The sequence below is a fragment of the Lissotriton helveticus genome, chromosome 7 (assembly GCF_964261635.1).
Source record: "Lissotriton helveticus chromosome 7, aLisHel1.1, whole genome shotgun sequence".
Taxonomy (NCBI): Eukaryota; Metazoa; Chordata; class Amphibia; order Caudata; family Salamandridae; genus Lissotriton; species Lissotriton helveticus.
This window is the reverse complement of record NC_136068.1, coordinates 893,197,063-893,205,153: the sequence shown is the minus strand read 5'-3', so window position 1 is coordinate 893,205,153 and position 8,091 is coordinate 893,197,063. Positions and strand designations below refer to the sequence as shown.

The 8,091-nt window shown below is 45.9% G+C and overlaps 2 long non-coding RNA genes across 2 annotated transcripts; one reads left to right on the top strand and one right to left on the bottom strand.

Moving 5' to 3' along the window:
• The first annotated feature begins 3,635 nt into the window (after nt 1–3,635).
• Nucleotides 3,636–6,690, top strand: LOC144767114 (uncharacterized). Its single transcript, XR_013598065.1, has 3 exons — nt 3,636–3,702; nt 4,949–5,080; nt 5,787–6,690. It is a non-coding gene; the product is annotated as an uncharacterized LOC144767114 (long non-coding RNA).
• LOC144767113 (uncharacterized) lies at nt 4,170–7,182 on the bottom strand. Its single transcript, XR_013598064.1, has 2 exons — nt 6,697–7,182; nt 4,170–4,434 (listed from the first exon to the last, which is right to left on the bottom strand). It is a non-coding gene; the product is annotated as an uncharacterized LOC144767113 (long non-coding RNA).
• Nucleotides 7,183–8,091: the final 909 nt, after the last annotated feature.

Here is an 8,091-nt window from a genome sequence, read left to right as displayed (position 1 = left end):
GGTGATGGACATGCCTAAGGAGTTCATGTTCCCTTCTCTTCTGCAGAACTCCGAACAGGCTTTTAACCAAACAGCTGCCCTGCATGTCTTTGTGAGCGGCAGCCCTGTGGTGGTGCTGGTGGGGCACTCTGCTCACTTCCTAGACTCACAAAAACCCACAAGCACCCATTGTTAGTCCTTTCTTTTTGCCTTACTCCTCCACTTTTGTTGATCACATTTTTTGTTCGCTTTGGCTCTGGGCAATTTACCACTGCTGACCAGTGCTAAAGTACATATGCCCATGGCTAGTAAATTAAATGATACTAATTCGACATGGCAAAGAAGCCTTTTGTCAGGGAAAAACATTTTTAATGCACATAAGGCCCTAAATATCCCATCGGGCAGGTCACAGTGTATTTAAAAAGTTGGGCATGCACTTTTAACAATTTCATGTCCTGGTAGTGAAACACTTTTACATTTGTTTTACACTGCTGCAAGGCTTGCCTCTTCCATACGATAGCATTTGTTTAACTTATTACATTGAATAGGTGATAACTTTCAATTGGGAACAGGTAAGAATGTTAAGTTTGGTGTCTATAGAATTAAAACTTAAAAACCTCTTTGATGGTAAAGTTGGATTTTAAGTCACAACTCTGAAAATGCTACTTTTAGAAAGTTGGAATTTTCTAGTCCTAGCCATTTGGTGCCTGCAGTCTGTATCCTGGAACACATGATTAGGTGGAATTGGCACGTGCTCTCTGTGTATTGCTTCCAGAGAGTGAGCCAAAGGGGAAATAGGTGCTGGCAGGATGAGCCATGTCTGACTTGATGAAGGGGAGGAGTTGTCACCTACCACACTTGCACAGCACAAAGCCTCTGCCTGAGCACACTCACAAAAGGTTTCACACTAGTCTTTTGTGCCCCAGACATGATGGGGCAGGGCACGGTGACAGAAAATTCCAAACACCTCTAAGGTTGTAACCTCCAGAACCTTCTCCTACTTCAAAGCTGGCACCAAGTATAAATATGGGACCCTCACTTCCAACTCTCTCTTCAATGCCCCTCAGGACTTCTGGAAGACTCTCAAGGACTGCTGTGCTGCTCTGCAACAAGGACTCTTAATCTGCAGCCCTGGTGCGCTGCTGCCTGAGTGAGAAGGACTGGACCTGCATCTTGAACGCAGGACCACCAGAATGACTCCAAGGGCTAGTTGGTTGCCCTCTTCATCAGAGCCTCAGGGACAGAAAACAGCAACTGGACTCTGGCTGCTGTGAGTCTTGCCCCCAAAATGGTGCCGCTCCAATCCTTGACCCTTACACGTGGGCCTGAAGGTGCTCTGTCAGCCCAGCCGTAGTCTCTTGAGCAGACCCAATGAAGCGCAATGCATCTCCTCTCATCTCCCTATTGGAACCCCTGCTGTGCAACATTATCCTGACACAGGATCTTGCATCACAGCCCACAGCTTCTAGGAACCACTGCTGCACGAAGCTTCTCTGATGCAGGACTTCGCATCGCAAGACTCGTCAATGGCCTCATTTGAACTGCTGCTGCATGATGCATCCTAGGCGCCAGACCTTGCATTGCCGCCTACAGCACATTGAACCACCACCCCATGATATTTCTGTCTGAGAAGGCATCCCTTAATCAAACACTTTATAAGATCTGGGACAGGAGGTAGAAATCTACAATAACGCAAAAATATGTCCCACCTGACCTGTATTACTTCTTTTGGGGCAAAGGTAGACTCCCAAAACTGGCTTAAAACTATAGGATTCATTCAGTGTTTGTTTTCATCAATGTCATTTTATTTCTTTTCTAATTTTTACTAACCCTGGGCGTAGTTCGCGTAGCCGCACTCCGCGAAGCTACGCGAAGACGCACTTGCACTCCGCGAGCTACGTGTAGCTCCGCGGACATGCGTAGTAGGTTGCTAGACCCGTTCGCGCGCCGTTTTTCGTCTTCGGGAGCGCGGTGCGCGTGTTCGGGGCGCTGCCTGCATGCTCGCGATAGCTAGCGCGCTAAGTTACTCAATGAGGTTTGTCCCGCCCGCTTGCGTTCCCTTATTTCCGGTTCCGGGTCACAAGTAACGTGTTCGCGTTGTGTTAGACATGTTCGGGAACTCATCTTCTCGTTCGCACTGCCAAAGTGCGTGATCGCGTCAAATATCGCGCGAACTTACCGCGGCGGTCGCGACGGGCAGAGCCATCTTCGATTTCACACTCTGGCTATGGTTTTGGGCCTACTTCAGCATCTCACTCCTATCTCTTCCATCCTGGTCTTTTCCCTCAGTTTTTCTAACTTTCTTTACTTCTTACCTATTTCTGTCTGTGCCTAGGTTTATATTTCTCATTTTATTTTTACTTTTACCACTTTTTTTGCAACTTTTCTCTTGTTTTATATTACTTCCTTCTTTTATCTTTCTTATTTCTTCCCCTAACCTTTTTGTCTTCAACTTTCCTTCTCCCCTCCACCCAGAACCATGGTGAAGGGTGCCAGCAGAATCGGCGGCTCAAAGGGCAAGGCGGCTGTGCCTAAAAAAAACAGGCTGCCTTGCGGCAGAATGCGCCCGGCAGGAGTGACGCCCCGCCAACTTTTTGGGGAGGAGGAGTTGGCCGCCCTGGTCTTTTTTATCCAACGTCACCTCCCCTTGACTTTGGCAGCAGGCGGCAGGCCCGGCTCCGGATACCAGCACATTGAAGAGCGTCTCCGGCGGTGGGCGAAGGTGCGCCGTGCAGTCTTCCGCTGCTCCGGTATCCGGCGTACCCACCATCAGCTGTCCCACCGCTGGGCCGACATTTTGGACCGGGAGCAGGACCTGTTGGACCTGCTTGGTGTGGAGGTTGTGGGTCTTGGTGAGTGGCTACCCCAAAAATAAAGTGTGTATATATATATATATATATATATATATATATTTATATACATATAGATTATATATATATATATATATATATACATATATAGATATATAGTTGTCTAAATATTGTTATTGTATCTTTGTAAATATTGGCTGAATAAGTAACGCGATGACTGTTGCCCCTAGTTACATTTGCGATGTATTCCGGTATATCTACTGTCATTGTATGACAGTGTTCTTCTTCTTCACTGGCTCTTGCGTGTTGTTTCAACTTGGCGCTAGCTGTTGCTGTTTATTGATGTGAGATTTTCTTTATTGCTGAGAACTGGAGTTAGTTAATGCTATTAATAGAGTCTTGTCCTTCCTTTGTCCGTCAGTGAAATAGCGGTGGATGGATAATTATTAATTGTACGTTGTTTGCATATTGTAGCATTTTTTTCACGGCCTTCTCTTCCGCATGAATGGAATCCTTTTCTTGCAAAGAATGCTAACGTTACTTTGTTTTTCTTACCTCAGCCAGGGCCGGCTCTAGGGGGCATGTGCAAGCTGTGCAACTGCACAGGGGCACCAAACTTCAGGGCCCCCCGCACCAATAGATATCCTTAATGTAATAATACTCTAAGGATGGATACATATTTGCGTTGCGGCCCCTGGCATGGATTTGTTGCCTCCGGCTCTGTTCCACTGTAGCAGTGTGATTTGCAATTATGTCTATGTTTCACATCACTCAATGTATTTATCTATGTTTATTATTTTAATTTTTACATGAACCACAGAATCCAGGGGCAAGCAGAATACAGGGACCGAGTCGGCGGGTGAACCACCAGTTACACAGAGCTCCTCTACTGAGGATCCTGCTGCTGTCCCCAGTAAGTCCAACAGTGCTTGTTTTTTCCTCTGTAATGTGTCTGCAGTGCTTTGTCAATTGACAGCAACCAAGTAGGCATCCAGAATGATGTTTGTCTAGTATTTTTGTAAACGTTAGTATACCACTACTAGTCTTGTGGGTATTCTTCTATCTCCTATGGAGTTATATACATATTACACAACTATGTAACTATGCACACGAAAATTGGATGTTGTTGGTACTGATAGGCAGGTTGGACCTTACTTACACCTCAGTCACAGAACTCTGAGGAACGCACAATTCACTGAACGTCAGCCTATATGGCCTGAGTCATTGGTCTATTGTTCAAATCACACTCCTGAACCCCAATACCAAGATGCCGAATGCTTTTAGGACACAAACCGTTACCTAAGAAACCCCCTTTTGCTCACTCACTCGTGTGAGTCTCTAAGACAACAGACACTGAAAATAAACTTCAGAGTCAAAGTGGTCATTCAAAAGCTTTATTTTGTTAGAAGTAAGTAAGTAACATCAATGTTTTTAAGTGCTTCCGTCCAATACGTTGAAGGGCCCACCAGAAAAAATCCAGAGTTAAAACAGGCATAATAAAGTAATCAACATTTGTACAGCTACTAGTGCACAATAGGGAAATGTGGCAACTATCGGAGACCTCTCACCAACGTATACTGGTCAGATATTCCTCTTTTTTTGTAAGCTATGGAAATGTCCGCTTCGTAGAAGGCAATCTTCTCACCTGCCGAAAAATAATGACAAAAGTGGTGCACGTTAGACAGTATTAAATACATTTATGCCAGTTTTATGCAGCCATGCTAAAAAGAAGTTGTGTAACCTGTAAGCAAACTGTATCCCACAATCCACATAGAAAACTTAAATACGGGCCCTTTTATTTTCCCACCTCTTCAGGTGTATGCATTGAACAATGATGTGTTGCCCCAGAGCGTCTTCTCGTACTGCGCAACAAGCTGCGAGTTAACACATGCGCAAAACTGGATACATTGATGTACAAAGGTTACATAGTTCACTTCCAATTTCCAAGGACTAGAGTAGCAGGACAGATGAGATGAGCTTGGGTACCATACCATAACAATGAATGCTAATAATATGTGTAGTGACTCTGCTGTACTATGCAATGTGGACTCATACTGATTACGTACGTTGGACTTAACTGTTTTGAAGAACTCCATTCTTGGTGAACAAGTACAAAGGGGGCTGTGCATCCATCTAAAAAGGCGTACTTATTTTTATAGGTGCAGAACCCTTACCATCGACCAGTGCCGACGGGGACAGCGGCGCTGCTTCAGCGCTCCCGGCGGGGACAGGAGGAACAGAGGCACCTACACCAGCAGCAGTGGGGGGGGAGCCAACAGCGGCGGGCGATGGTAAGTTACATTCAATAGTGATCTGCATTACTTGGTGGGAGGGGAAAACTTTCTCACTGTACTCTACTGGAAAATATATGTTACCTTTACTTGTCATTAGCATGCTAAGCATTACCACTACAGTAATGCAAGTGCCTGATAGCAGTCGGATGCATGGGTTGTTGTTAAAGCATGTAAAGGGGAAAACACAGCTGCCAGCGTGGTTGGGAGACACACCCAATACCGGTGGTTAGTGGATAGTCTCAGCAGCTGCGGTGTTTTGGGCAAACCCAAAGGCAAGGGAAGGAGGGGACGACTGGGTGCATGGGTCGTTGCTGGTGAAACACAAACCAAATAAGGTTTGTTGCGCGGTATAAAGTATTATAGTCTTTACTAGACATGTGCTACTAGCTGCCCCCTGTTAATTAATGTTAGTTTGAGAGTGTTCCCGCCTTCCCGGAACAAAAGGAGATATGTAAAAGACAGGTGTTCGTTCTAATGTGTGTGACCGTTGAAGTACACCCATGCTAATAGGGCAGACATAAAGCCGTGACAAAAAGTCCGAAAAATTAATAGAGGCTGTAGAATGTTCAAGATAGACGCAACACTATTTCTGGTACTCAGCTTGCTTGCTAGTGCTACTGTGCCGCCCACTATGTGTTGAATCAATGTTGTGTTCTTGATTTGCGGGGAGTTTGGATTAACAATTCTGTTTCTTTCTTTATAGTTACTCCTTCCCAAAAACCAACCAGGAAGGAGTTGGCAGTCCGGGCCCGGCAGCGGAAACTGCAGGCAATTGTAGAGGCCTACCGCCGGCTGGTGGATCAGGCCGAGGAGGAGGAGGAGGAGGCGGCGGCAGCAGCTGCTGCCTCTTCCAATGCCCCGGGCCCCAAGCCTGCAGGACTACGTCGCCGTGGTCAGGCAGCCGCCCGCCGCCGCATTGTTACATCTTCGGCGGCCCCCCCACAACAACAACAACAACCACATGCATGCAAGTGTAGGTGCCGTGCTTTCAAAGCAAAGATTCTCCGCCGGGTAGCGAAGTTGGAGGAGGAGCGGAAGAAGCAGGAGGACGGTCTAGAGGAGCGTGTCAAAATACTGGTGGACAAACACCTGAAAGCCCGCCGGCTTTGAAATGGACCCTGTTTTTTGCCCCTTTTTTAATCCTTTTGTTGGTGGGTGGGATGTGGGAGTTGGGGTGTACATTTGGGTTGAAATTTGGTTGGGGTTAGGGGAGGGTAGGGAGGGACAGCTCTGGGTCAGGGGGTTACATTTGTTATATATTTTATTTTTCTATTATCATTATTAAAATATAAAAATAAAACAAAGATATTATTTTCACAAGAAAACATTTGAAGTTCATTTGTGTTTGTTGGGGGGGTGGAGGGGGGACTGTTTCACCAAATAATGTACGTTGTGCAACATGAACATGCACTACGAACGATAAATTAAGTACTGACTGCACCTGTAGTAGTAGGGTCACAAGTGCATAAATAATTTATATTATTAAATAACATGGGAAAATTGCCCATCACGTGAGTCTGAAGTTACTACTAGCATACTTTAATTCCATGCACATTTGCTCAGAGTCGGCTAAACAATCCTATGCAATGCATTGCATCATTCCTTTAACATACCTGTCCTAGTTGTCAGGGAAGAGGAGCTCGTCCTCAAACTCTGTGCGTTCAGACAGAAGTAGGTCATGTAACCCAGTAGTGAGGACGTCTTCTTCACACTCGCTTTCTTCATCCGGCGGTGATTCACGTACTTGATAGTCTGGTGGTATGAAGCGTTGATTCATTTTTATCATTGTCAGCCGCTCCACGCTTTTGGGGGAGAGACTAGTCCTTTTCGATGTGACAATGGCACCAGCAGCACTGAAAACCCGCTCAGAGGAGACACTGGCTACAGGACAAGCCAGATACTTTATCGCCAGCCTGCTCAGCACTGGCCACTGTCTCCTTCTTTCATACCAATAGACCAATGGGCTTTGCTCCATGAACACCTCTGTTGTGTCATCCAGATAGGCCTGAACCATCCGCTCAATGTTCATTGGTGCTCGGCTTTGCTGGTCCTCTTTTCCCTTTGCAACAGCAACGGACTTACCCATCCCTTTCTGTATAAAAAAAGCAGTTATGCTTTTGGTTGGGTCTGCTGAATCAGATCGTGTAGGTGCTGCTTTTGGTACTGTTGGTGCCTGCTGGAAAGCAGACGCCCTGCTCTCACGCTGTGAAGAACTTGCGTCAGGAGTACTTGGACTGGCCTGGGCTGGCAGTGGCAGGCCTTTAAGTAACAGCCGTTCAGTTTCTAACTCATTAGCTTCCGCAGCTATGGAAGTTTTGTACTTGTCAACATCCTCATCTGAAAATGGAATTACTTCGTTACTGCTGACAAATAATTTGTACCGTGGATCCAAGATTGTTGCAGTTATGTAATGTTCACCTGACACAATATTGTTGAGCCTTACATTTTCACACAAGCGGTTGACTAAGCCCTTGGCTAAGGTATATGCATCAACTTTTTGTTCGTCACCTTCGTATGTTTCACAGACCTCCTTCACCTGTTGCTCAAGCATGTACAACAATGGGATGGCTTGGCCCATAGTACAGTCCTCCCTGCTAACTGCACGTGTGAAGACCTCAAAGGGTTGTAGCATCTCTGTGATGCATTTAATGAGGTCCCACTGCCACATCTCAATGGTCAGGGCTTTAAGATTAACAGTAGGATCCCCTAATCTTCTTGACATGACATAAGCATTCAGTGGGATGTACTGCTCAAAGAGACGCTCAAGCATGAAATAAGTTGAGTTCCAACGTGTTGGGACCTCCTGTATCAGTGCTTTGACTGGCAACCTATGCTCTTGCTGAATGACCCGTAGCAGCTTCCGTCCTTTGAAAGAATGGTTAAAGTGCGTGCATATTCTTCTGCAGATGGCCATTATGTTGCTGACTTTGGCTTCATTTTTCAGAAAGTCTTGCACGACTAAGTTTATGCAGTGTGCCAAACAGGGTACCCTGAAATAATGTCCTTCT